The 13,172-nt window shown below is 43.7% G+C and overlaps 1 protein-coding gene and 1 long non-coding RNA gene across 3 annotated transcripts in view; one reads left to right on the plus strand and one right to left on the minus strand.

Moving 5' to 3' along the window:
- LOC134483900 (uncharacterized) overlaps window positions 1–689 on the plus strand; it is a 34,748-nt gene extending 34,059 nt beyond the window's left edge. Inside the window, exon 3 of the long non-coding RNA XR_010061090.1 lies at window positions 400–689. This is a non-coding gene — a long non-coding RNA (uncharacterized LOC134483900). The remainder of the gene's footprint in view (window positions 1–399) is intronic.
- Ank3 (ankyrin 3) overlaps window positions 1–13,172 on the minus strand; it is a 623,484-nt gene that overhangs the window by 555,782 nt on the left and 54,530 nt on the right. The window lies entirely within an intron of this gene.

The raw sequence follows: 13,172 nt of genomic DNA on the forward strand, positions 1-13,172 counted from the left end.
CCTTCCCTTCTTTATTTCTGAGTTCTACTTCAAAGACAAAAACAGCCGTCTTCCTTCTCTTTGTCTCCTCCCTTGTACCTGAGCTCTGTCTTTCAAGGTCATGAAGGAGAAGGTTGAAACAAAAAGAAAAGAAGTCCCTTGTCTCACATAGAGCTGTTTATATGCATGTGAAGCAATTATGGCAATTAAAGATTTGAGTATCTCTAGAGATCCAGTTCAATGGCTGCTAAAACATGGCTGTTAAGAGAATGTCCTTCTGGTGCTGCTTAATTTATTTGAATAAAGGGTAGTGAGCGTCGTATTTTAAATATCTGATGGCAGTAATTGGGCTGGTGTTTGTTTTAATTTTCGTTATTGGGTGCCTGAATAAATACCATTTGCGCACTCTGTCACCTCCAGCTAGCCAAGATGCTGCAAGATACATAATGGTGGATTGTTGTCATGGCAACTGCTCTACAACCACACGATCTCTATGGCAACCCAAGCTCCCTGGAATACAAATGAAACTCCATAGCAACAGAGAGTCAAAGAGGTGATATCTGGAGACCGAGAAGCTCATGTAATATTTATTACCAATATTATAGATACCTTTATATGTTTGACAAATAAAATTTGTATTCAGAAGCAGATTGGCTAGAAAACACTTGGGATATATTAGAGATATTTTCCCAATTTTTAAAAAGAAACCACTACAGTCGTTAAATTATCTATGATACACTAATAAATATAAAATATGCGATTCAAGTCTTTAAAACAATTTATGTGAAAATCGACATATACTTCCCTAGCTCCCAGTCAGTGAATTATGTACCAAAAATATATGAACCCTGGACACAGAAAGATAAATCACTCGTGTTTACATCTCTTTAACATGGCTATTCATCTGATTTTGATTTCATTTATTGTTCCTCTAGTTCCTATTCTCTTCGATGGTACAACAATGTAGCCCAGAAAAAAAAAAAAAGCCCAGGTCTACTTTGCAGAACCGATATATTTCAGGAGAAAAAGGCCTCCGTGGTTCCTTGCATGACACCCACTTGACTATGAATCTGCACAAGGTATTTCATCTGAGTGTCAGTTTCTTAATCTGTCAAAGGACGTGACACCCGCCTCCTCCTGGTTTCCAGCGTGCTACAAGAAGTACTGTATAACCCAGGAGCACGCTGGGAAGAAATGAAACACGCTGTCATAGCTGAAGCTATGAAGCTATGAAGCTCCTCTTCAGGTTTACATTTTTTTCTCTTTTTTTGCCCACGCGTGGAGCCCTGCTCTCTGGGAACTCACCTCCCCTCTCGGGGAGAGCCCGGTTAGGGCCTCGGGAGGCCCCAGTCTCAGACCTTCTCAGAGGCCGATGGAGTGACGAGCACTCAGCGCGTGGCCCCGCCCCAAGTTTACATTTTTTAAACGCTGCAGTGACTTGTGAAGTCCATGCACACAGCAAACTGTTAACTGCACAGCTGTGCACCGAGCACAAAACCTGCTGCCAGTTGTTGGTGCGCTAATAAGGTGGCTAGGATCGGCGAGAAGGTCCCTGCGTTTGTAGCACTGTTATTCCGCCCGTCTCTCGCATCCATACAGCGTTTATGTCTGGAAGGAAGCACTAGACGACGACATCAGGACACAAAGGGGGCTCAGAACCACAGGGGACGATGCACCTTGTGATACTATGAACACAGACTTGTGGGGCTAGCCCAGGCCGGGTGGGTGAGTGGGCAGGTCAGAACTCCAAAAGAAATGAAGGGATGGGGTATGATGTATGACAGGGGGCATTTAGAATAAGACAAAGCCACAAAGGGAAGAGATGGGTGACCAGGAGAAGGGGTGGTTGTCATAAGACCCTGAAGTAGGAAATAGTTCGGTGTGTCTTCGTAGATAAAAGCCTGCCTAGAGATCAGAGGGACCGGGTGCAGAAGTCAAAGTAAGATGAGGTCATCCAGATGAGAGACAGCCGTCCTGCTGTGAGAGACTTGTAGAAGAGGGGGGATAGGGTTGAGATAGCCAGAGGGGTCAAGAACACCACAAAAAGACCTACAGAGTCAACTAACCTGGGCACATGGAGGCTCACAGAGACCGAACCACCAACAAAGAGCATGCAGGGGATGGACCCAGGTTCCCTACATATATGTAGCAGATGTGCAGCTTGGTCTTCGTGTGGGTCTCCTAACAATTGGGGCGGGCGCTGTGTCTGACTCTGTTGCCTGCCCTAGCTGTACTGACTGGTTGGTCTCAGTGGGAGAGGATGCACTTCGTCCTGCTAGAACTGAGCATCCCAGGAAGCTTGGTACCCAAGGAGGGCTTCCCGAATTTCTTGATGAGAAGGAAAAAGGGTATTGGGGGAAGGGATCTGTGAGGGCGGGACTGGGAGGAGATGGGGGAGGGGTGATGTGACAGATTTTGGCAGCAGAGAAAACAGGTTTGCTGGGGTGTGTAGGCAGAGAAGGCAGGGAGGAGAAAGCAGTTATCTCTTAAGTTTTTGACACAATGAGAGCTCATACTGTCATCTGCTACTATGAGGGACAGGAATGGTGGTGATGAGGTTTTTGGGGTAGCAGGAGGCAATCAGGGATGCGGGAGAGCAAAGCACCAACACAAGAGCAAAGACATAGAACTTAAGCAAAGCATGAGTGTTTGGATCATTGATAAGAGCCACGTGTCCCACCCTAATAGAGTCTGCACTGAGTTCCTGACGCACACAGCAGTGCACAGCGCCAAGCCACTCAACGTTCCAGCATGGGTGGGGGAGGGGCTTCCAAGACAACACTCTTAGCTGAGGCTCTACCAAAGGTCAATGGCTCCTGACGGAGGGAGGGTGGCCTTTCTTTGGGGAATGTAGTCTCTAGTAGGCCGCCACATCCCAGTGGATGGCCCCACACCCATTCACACATGGATTCCAGTGGGGGGAGGGTGTATTAATAACAATAACAATTTTCAAAAGGGCATCAAGTCAGGAGGGAACTGAGATGACCGGACCTGGGTTGGGGGAGTTCGAGGAAGGTACTTGGGCTGGGTAAGATCAAAATACTTCTGATTAATGTGTGTGTGTGTGTGTGTGTGTGTGTGTGTGTGTGTGTGTGTGACATTCAAGAAATTTTTAAAAGTGCACTTTTATCAAAAAGATCGTCAAGAATCCAAATTATCTCACAAGCCCAATTTTTACACCAGAGCAGAAAATTAACTAATAACAAATTCAGTGGAACGGACCTTAAGCGTTTGCGAGGCAGAGGCAGGCGGATCTCTGTGACTGTGACTAGCCTATTCTATGCTGTGAGTTCTGGGCCACACTGCACTGCAAATCGAGACCCTGTCTCAAAAATAAGTCTGGTTGCTGAATATCAGAAACATCTGACTCTGAAGCGCTCAGCCACACAGACGCCCCAGCCTTAGGCACACCCCACCCTTCCAGTCATGGATCCTACTGTGTACCTGCAATCCTCATCATTGACAAGTGGTCCCCTTAACATTCTGCTCATCTGTCTGAAGGAGATGGCCTCTCTGAGCTCTTCCACAGACCGTGCAGCTCCTGACTTGATTGCAATGTGAGTAAAGTCAATGGGCTGGCAGCCACGGCACAAGTCATACAGTTCGATCAAAAAAAAAATGAATATGGCAAACGAGCCCATGAGGAATTAGTAGAACTGGGCAGAAGAGCCTGGAAGCACGCCTTATAAGGACTGGTCACAGTGATTCGTATCCTCTCAGTTCACAAGTGACGTCAGACCAATAGTTGCAAGTCATTCCCAGAACACCTCACATGTGCCCTCTACACCAGCTGTCTCCAAACAGCAAGCAGGCATCTGCCAAGCGCACAAGCACAGCACGTTACTCAGAGCCCAGAATGTTCTTAGTCATTAGAGAAATTAATAGGTTTTAAACTCAACGTATCGCACTGAAAATCTTGTAAAGTATCATATTAATAATGTTTTTAACAAAAATATAGTACAGAGCCTTGGATGCCTTTTTCTCTCGTCTCCCATCTTAGGGCTACTCAACACCATGGAATGACGGCAGTAGGAACTAGAGAGGCCTGGGAGAGCCAGGGGCAGCATTTGAAGGATGCCTCTGACAGTCACTTAAGCACTTTAACGGAATGCATAATGAAATATCTCGAGTTTAAATATCTGCTCTGCGTAAGAGATAGATGCTATGCTAAATAACCTAATATTCTCCGCTGAAACCTTGAGATGATGAACCACGGGAAAAAGAGACTTAGTTAAACAACTAACGGCGCTTATTAAAGATTTTACAGAGCTGGAGAATGGGGTTGTTACCTCAAATAGCAGAACACGGCTTTTAATAATTAATGGACGTTTGGAGATGAAGGGGTAAACACAGTCACACTGCCCTTACCTATACGTGACATCACCAGGAAACTGCCATTACGCACAACTCTTACACACTATTTAAAATTGTTATACAAGGATCAGAGATGCAGCTCAGATGGGAAAATGGCTTGGCCACATAAGCCGGATATCCTGAATTTGTCCCCCCAGAGCCCATGTTAGAACGTAGGATGTAGCAGTGCAAGTCTTAGCATCCTACAGTGAGATGGGAGGCAAAGACAGCAGAGTCCCCCAGAAGCTCATGGGTCAGCTGACCGGAAGTTCACAGCGCAGCATCGAACACAATAAGAGAGGCCTTGCCTCGGTACAGAGATGCACTGCCTGCTGCTGGGAAGACAAGAGAGGGTCAACCCTACGGAATGCATAATGTACACAAGACCTCAACTTAGCGTCTTAACAAAGTCAACTAAACAGGGCTGTCATAATCTTTTACTACTGACCGTGAGCTCTCAGATGAAATGAAGCCCATGAGAGAGGAAAGAATTTGGAAACGTTTGTAAAGAATCATAAAAACAGGGCCAGGGGAAGAGATCAATTATGATGGAGAAGGATTCCTCCTCCCCACAGCACCTAGGAGACAGGATGTACACAAGGTTCTTCACTGTCGGCTTCCAAACCCAGCCTTCTCATTCCAAACACCCTTGTTAGCACCAGCTGGCCCACTCATACGTGAGCCAGTATGTACCTTTGTAACATAAAAGTGTGACATAAAAGTGCTTATGGCGGGGGTTGGGGATTTAGCTCAGTGGTAGAGCACTTGCCTAGCAAGCTCAAGGGCCTGGGTTCGGTCCTCAGCTCCAAAAAAAAAAAAAAAAAAAAAGTGCTTATGGCGCATATGTAAGTAAAAAGCTGAGTGAACAAACAAAAGGGTAAGGTTCTAATAACGGCAATCCATTGGCCAAAGATATCACATTAAATGTGCAAATTTAGTTATGAGCTAATAAGTGAGATTATGTAAAATGTAATACATACAATATACAATCTGGATAGTTATAATATACTAACATTTATTTTATTTATTTCTAAGATGTTAATATGATACATTGATGATTATAATAAATGATACGTTATATATTATATAAGAAATGAGATTCATAAAATCTAAAAAACAGTTTATTCCAAAAGAAAGACAGAAAATAAATACTCAACAATGTGTGAGGTGGCCAGGTATGGGTGCGCATGCTTATACTGTTATCATTTGGGAGGCAGAGGCAGGAAGATCAGGAGTTCAAGGTCATCTGTGGCTACAAAGGACCCTGTCTGAGCAACAAAGGGACTGTGCAGTCCTGACTCAGCTACCTCAGGCAGGGAGCTCTCGGCCAGGTCGAACGTGGTTACATTCTCTCTCTAACCTTATCATAAACCAAATCTCGAAATGCTCAGTGAAAGGGGACCACTGTGGGCTTCTCCTAAGATAGGGTTCATCGCCTCCTTCTCAAGACTACTCAGCTTCCCAAAGGTGTCACCTCTGGGAATGGGGTTCTATCTCTCGGCCACTCCCCTATGAGACATTAGGAGGAAAAGCTGTTCTGATTTCTGTCTGGCAATGGACCTCACAGAGAGAATGCTGTCAGCAGTTGCTCACCCAAGAATACAACAAATAGCGCTCTCTTCAAGGTATACCGGGGGAAGTTGGCATGATGTGCCCATGAAGGACTACACGGGAACTAAACTCTCCCTACTTAATAATTTTACATCACCAGGCATGGTGGCCCGCACCTTTTATCCCAGCACTCAGGAGGCAGAAGCAGGTGGATCTTTGTTAAGTTTGAGGCTAGCCTGGTCTACAAAGCAAGCCCAGGACAGCCAGGGCTACACAGAGAAACTTTAACTTACAAAAAAAAATCAAACAAACAAAATCACAACAATGATAATAACAACCTCACTTCAACATATATACTGGAAGGACATAAAGCAGAGATTCATGTCAAGAATTTTTAAAGTCTTTGAAATAATGGAAAACTGAAAATAAGTATAAAATTTGTCTTTTTTCTTAGAATTTATTTATTTCATGTATGTGAATGTTTTGTCTGTATGAACATCTACACACCAGAAGAAGGCACTGAATCCCATAGGACCATAGTTATAGACAGTTGTGAGCTGCCATGGGGGTGCTGGGAATTGAACTTGGGACCTCTGGAAGAGCAGCCGGGGCTATTACCCACTGAGCCACCTCTCCATCCCGGGTACCAAATTGTTAAAATGAGAAAGAGTTAAAGGAATTTGGTCCCTTCTTGGCATGGAGAGTAATAACCTGTTAGATCTGATAACACAAGGGAATAACAAGGGTGTAATTCTCAGTGAAACATACATGTTTGATAAAATGGAGTCAATGAGGCAGAGTCCTCAGATCTCACGCATTTGGCTTAATTTCCGGACGTTAGCATGGGACAAATGTATAACCATCTAGCATGGGATGTAAGCACACACCTCCTCCCACAAGCTCCTGTGGTATCTGATGTACTAATACAAGATGGACTTTGTGCCAGATGTTTTTGGCTGGGGTCATACAGCTGTAACCCTAGCAGGAAGTGGAATCTCCGGTGTGGGGGCCAGCCTGGGCGAGGTGCAGAGAGAGGTCTACTATGATGGAGGGGGTGGGGAAAGCATGTTTAATAATAATGTAATAATGAGAGAATGCTATAGCAGCCGGAAGTTCACGAAGTTGAGGACCGTCACAAACAAATAGGAATGACCGTAGACTTTCCTTGTAAACTGAGTAACCTGGAGCGTGAGTTCTGGATTTCAACATCTGCAAATAGATCTTTGTGTTCAGCAAAAATAAAGATAAATTGCTTTAGATTATGAAACAAAAACAAAATTCAATGCCAACAGACTTCTACCGAACAATGGAAACCTGGAGGAATGGTAAAAATACATGAATGGTGAGTGTGTGGAAGATATATGGTATCGCTGGAAAACATGTGAAAAATGTCCAATATTCTGTATACATCTCACCTTGTAACATAAAGGTATGATGTATGCAGCTCATGGCACATACTTAAGTAAAAAGCTGAATCAACAAACAAAAGGATAAGATTCTAATAATGGCAATATGTTGTCTAAAGATACGGCATTAAATGTGTAGGTTTATGGTTATGAGCTAATAAATGAGATTATATAAAATATAAAAATAGTTATTCTAAAAGAAAGACATAAAATAGATTCTAAAAAAAAAAATCTGTGAGGTGGCCAGGTGTGGGTGCACATGCTTATATTGCTATCATTTGGGAGGCGGAAGTAGGAAGATCAAGATTCAAGGTCATCTGTAGATAAAAGAGACCCCTGTGTCAGGTTGGATAAAAATACAAGGCCCAGGGCTGGGGGCTAGCCCTGTGGTAGACCACATGTTTAGCATGCACAAAGCACTAGGATTGATCCTTAGCACCAAAAGAAAGCAAAAATAAATACGAACAAAACAATACAAGAACAACCAACTACAGGTGTCCGTGACAATCCACCAGAATGTAAAGGCACAGGCAGTGAGTGTAGATTGAGGGGAGGGAGGGGTAGGCAGGAATGGGAGGAGACAGGGACGGAAGCAGACAGAATATGCAGACACTGAGAGAAGGCAGGAGACAGAGGCAGCTCCCAGAAACTGTTATCCTGGGCAAAATATACATCTTCTTAAGGAGCTAGATCATCAACAGATAAAATGTAACCCACAGTATGTACTCACTCAGTAACACAGTATACAAGGACATGGCCACACAACCCCGTAGAACTCGAAAGAAGACTGTGGAGATGGCTCAGTGTGGGGTGGGGGAGCAATTTATTTGCAGTGCAAGTGTGGGGTCTTGAGTTCAAATCTCAGGGCTCACATAAAGTCAAGTGTGCTTGCATACTTTATAATCCCAAAGAGCCTACTGTGAGATGTAAGCAGAGACAGGAGGATTCCTGGGAGCTCATGGACCAGCTATCCTGGCATGCACAGCAGTGAACAATTAAGAGACCTGGTCTCAAACAAGGTATATGGTGAGGACCACAGCCAAGATTGCCCTCTGACATACACACACATGCACATGCTTTCACTTGAAACACACACACACACACATACATACATACATATATACGTACATACATAAACACATACACATATACATACCATACACATGCATACATATATACATACATCATACATATACATCTACATATATACACCATACAACACATAGTACATCATACAGACATATATATACATCATACACACACATATATACATATGTCTATATGCATGTACATACATATACATATATGTATCATACACAAGAATACATATTTCTACATACATATCTAACTACACACATACATACAGACATCATACACACACTATACATACATATCTCTATACATATACATACCATATACACATCATACACACGTACCATACATCATACAGACATATAAGACATATATATATACATACACACACCCATACCATATATACACATCATACACACATATATACATGTCTATATACATGCATATACCATATACATACATACATCATACACAGAATACATATATCTACATACATATATAAACTTTATACATACAGATAGATATCGCACACATCTATGCATATGTATCTACATATATATATACATGCTATATACATATATACATCATACACATATATTTCTACATACATATATATATATACCATACACATATATACATCATAAACTCATATATATATTTCTATAGACATATACATACTGCATATATACACACATACATAAAATCTATGTTATAAATACATACACACACATACGTACACATACATGCACACAAACATGTACACAATGCACACACATGCATGAACACACATGCACACATGCATAGATGTACACATGCATAAACACACATACAAGCACACACATGCATGAGTATACGCATGTACACATACATGCATGCATGCACACACATACATGCACACACAGGCACACACATACATGTACACACAGGCACACACACACACGATGACCCTTTTCGCTCAGTCACTTCCTCTCATAGATTAGCTAAAGGAAGAGACCTCAGTGTGTCTCGAAGACAATCTAACGGCAAGCCATGTGGCAGGGTGGGGTTCCATACCTATTATTCAGACAGATCGCTTTTCAGTCAGTGAGAAAAGTTATCCATGGATGTTGATTTAGAAAAATGCACTTTCAGAGAGGCCTGGCCTAGACAGTTTTAGCTTGAAAAGTGGTTGGCCATTGCTGGTCTCCCGGCGTGCTCAAATTTAGACACAGAACTCAAGCATATTTTAGGAGTAATTGCCGTCTGCGGGATTGATTAGGGCTGCCATTTTAATTACTGGGAAAATGGTAAGTTTTTTTTTTAAAAAAAGAAAGAAAGAAAGAAAGAAAGAAAGAAAGAAAGGAAAATACAAGTGTCTTAATGCCTTTCACTGAATTTGAGAATACTTATAGAAACATGGGTTAGGGTGTATGCGTATATCTCATATAACCAAATGACATGATACACAAGAACTCGTCTCTATTAGTCACTTTTTTTTTTTTTTTTTTTTTTTTTGGAGCTGAGGACTGAACCCAGGGCCTTGCGCTTGCTAGGCAAACTCTCTACCACTGAGCTAAGTCCCCAACCCCATCTATTAGTCACTTTTATTGTTGCTGTAACAAAATACCTTACCAAAAAAAACAAAAGAAGGAAGAATTTGTTCTGAGTCACCAACAGAGGGCTCCAGGGTTGGCAGAAGGCAGGAGGAGCAGCTGAACGCATTGGATCTGAAGTCCGGAAGCAGAGAGAGCATCACTTTCATTGTTGCTGTAACAAAATACCTTACAAAAGCAACTTTAAAAAGGGAACGATTTGTTCCGAGTCACCGACGGAGGGCTCCAGTCCTTCCCTGTGGGGAAGGCATGAGAAGCAGCTTAACACACTGGATCTGGTCAGGAAGCAGAGAGAGCACCAACGGTGCTCAGTGGGACTAAGTCTAGGATGCCAGCCTGTGGGGCTGCCCACATTAAAGATGGCTCTTTCTTCCTCGGTTACACATCCTTATAAATATACCCAGTGGTCTATTTCCATGATGATTCTAAATCCAGTCAAGCCGACAGTGATCATGTCCCACCGCATTATCTGACTGGTATCCACAGTACTATCCAAAACAAAGCAATATTTAAAATTTGTACCCATTCTATTAAAAAAGATCTTAAAAAGGTTAAGCTATTACTTATAATACAGTTGGTGTTCTAAAAATATTCGCTTGCACGTGATTAATTTCAAACATATCTCTCAGAACAGTATTTTTCACCATTATTTACATTTAAAAAAATGAATTCCCAGTGACGTGCTAAGGTTCAGAACAAAGAGAACCTTATTGCCTTTGGCATGCCTGAGACACTTGTTTCCCACAATTCTCAGGGAGTGGATGCCAGCCCCGGCCATCCCACCCGACTGTTGCTGGGAACCAGAAGACAACAGAGAGGCAGCTAGTCGGTCTGCACTGTGTGGCATATCACGCTGCAGAAAACGGCAACGCGCAAAGCTGCATTCAGAGCTGAGGAAAAAGTTGTGCTGGAATAGACGTGAACTGCGGCAAGGATCTGTCACAGAAGGAAGACCCTAGGTCACCTGCGAGGACAGGGGAACGTCAGGCAGAGAGGAGAGCGTGTCCCTTGGTCTACAGGCTAGTTGACAAAAGCCTGTGTAGCAATGTGGAGGAAAAGCCTCCTGAGGCTGGCGACCACAAGGTGCGAGGAATGCCCAAACTAGGGACAGATCACACGGGACAGTGTTGAAGATCTGGGACTTACCGAGCCATGAAAATCCCTGAGCGTATCCTGAGCAGAGAACCGAGTTTGCTTTCATAAAGCTTTTTCTGGGAGTAAAGTACGGAGTGCTCCGGTCTGGGGCCTATGTCATTTGCCACAATGAACCCCCCCTCCCCCGTCACACCCCTCCGCCATGCATACTCCAAGATGGAGAGAGCCAAAGAGTCAGTTTCTAGATTGAAAGAAAACTGTCCGAGCTCATCCCGTTCCAAGGGACCTGAACGTTTAGGGGGCTGGTTCTTCTGGAAAAGGGAGGGAACGCGGGTCAGCATACATTACCACAGCCAAGAGTACCACACAGGAAGCTGCAAAGAGCTCTGAGGAGGAGCCCAGGAAGTGTCCTCCAGACATCACTATAGACCTTACCTGTGCAGAGTGCTCAGAGCGAAGCCAACAGGCAGTACCAACAGGCAGGGCGTGCAGAAGAGACCTGGTTTGGTGTGGGTTTTTTTTTTTTGGCGGGGGGTGGGAGGGCTGTGCTTTCATGGAAACTTGTTTAGTTTGTTTTATTATTTGAAATAGAATCTGGATTCCAGCTAGGTAGCCAAGAAGTGCCTTGACCCTCTCATCCTCCTGCCTCTACTGCCCAAGTGCTGGGATTGTGAACAATCACACACAAGTGTGTATGTGCTGGGAATGGAATCCAGGGATTCTTGCATGCAGGGCTAGCACACTACAACTCGGGCCACGTCCTAGCCCTGGAACGTCAGACTTTGTAACATCATATTATACTATGTAGCTGGCTGAAACGGTAGTGGGGGTTAGGGAGGGCGTGTACACATATGCATGTGTGTATAACCATACACCACACAGACTTTTCATGGCTATACTTTGAGCAGAAGGAATGATCACAGTAAAACACTTGGGTGTTTGTAAACTGAAACACTCGTGGGCAAGTAATTGGGTTCATACACGGAACAGGGTGAAAACGACATTCTTAACCACAGGTTAAGATGAGATGGGGTGGGGTTGGGGATTTAGCTCAGTGGTAGAGCGCTTGCCTAGGAAGCGCAAGGCCCTGGGTTCGGTCCCCAGCTCCGGGGGGGAAAAAAAAAAGATGGGATGGGATGGGATGCAGATTATAAGCAAGGGAGAAAGGCCTGCTCAGAACTCAGTTAAAACCTACCTGCTCGTCTATTAAATTGCATTTTTTCTAAATGAAATATGAAGTCACTTTTGCCTTAATTGTGCCAGATTGCAGTGGAGACAAATGATCACCCTGCAGCTTCACTTCAAACACGACACCACAGTGCCATCTACTGGTTGATGTGGTATTTTCTTTTTCCCTCTCTTGCTTACTTTCTCTGTCTCTGTGTCTCTGTATCTCTGTCTCTGTCTCTGTCGCTCTCTGTCTCTGTCTCTCTTTGTTTCTCCCTCTCTCTCTCCCCATCCTCCTCCCCCTCCCTCTCTCTCCCCCATAGCCCAAGCTGGCCCCAGACTCACTACATAGCTGAAGAAACCTTGAACCTCTGATCTGGTCCCCCTCCTCCACATCCACAGAACTGGGATTACAGACATTTATCATCACTTTTGGCTCGTGTGGTCCTGGGGAGAGAAGTCACAATTTTTTTTCTTCTTTTTTCTTTTTTTCGGAGCTGGGGACCGAACCCAGGGCCTTGCACTTGCTAGGCAAGCGCTCTACCACTGAGCTAAATCCCCAACCCCCACAATTTTTTGTGCATGTGAGGCAAGCCCTCAGAGCTACATTCTCAGCCCCTATATAGCCCTGTAAATTGATTTCATAGCTTTTTACACAAACCACTGTTTAGAACGGTGATGGTTACTTTAATGCGGTTGTCACTTAATATGTTAATAATTGAAAATATGTAAGTATTTTCATGAGACTAGAATTCCTGTTAAAACCCTATATAAGTATGTTAAGGAGCTAAGAGAAGGTAGACTATAAAAACTTAGAGAGAAATCCTTCAAAACTGACGATGAAACCAGGTTGTGCCAATGGGTCTCATTAAACACCATCTCTTCTTTATTGAAATTGGGGCGAATGTAGCCCAGGGTGGACCCAAATGTCCTGTTG

Source organism: Rattus norvegicus, chromosome 20, assembly GCF_036323735.1.
Source record: "Rattus norvegicus strain BN/NHsdMcwi chromosome 20, GRCr8, whole genome shotgun sequence".
NCBI classification, from domain to species: Eukaryota; Metazoa; Chordata; class Mammalia; order Rodentia; family Muridae; genus Rattus; species Rattus norvegicus.